This window comes from Sinocyclocheilus anshuiensis, unplaced genomic scaffold, assembly GCF_001515605.1.
Source record: "Sinocyclocheilus anshuiensis isolate Anshui unplaced genomic scaffold, SAMN03320099.WGS_v1.1 scaffold413, whole genome shotgun sequence".
Lineage (NCBI taxonomy): Eukaryota > Metazoa > Chordata > Actinopteri > Cypriniformes > Cyprinidae > Sinocyclocheilus > Sinocyclocheilus anshuiensis.
In genome coordinates, this window is record NW_015536481.1 from 1365684 (window position 1) to 1365967 (window position 284).

The following is a 284-nucleotide window of genomic DNA, read 5'->3' on the forward strand; positions in this document are numbered from 1 at the left end:
CTCTTTGGATTTGAGACTTTAGTCTTTGCAACTTTACAGATCTTCTTTATGCACCAAGAGCTTGTAACACTTCAAAGACACACAAAATTTTTTAGCAGCATCATATGACCCCTTTAAGTAAAATGCACTTAAATGCACTTGTTTCCCCTTTCCCCAAGGAAACAATATCATTGCTATATCATTTTTCTTATATAGAAAATGCATCATGATTCAAGAATTTTTAGATATTTGTACTTGAAATAAGACAGAAATACTCAGTAAGAAAAGCATTTTTTCTGTGTGAA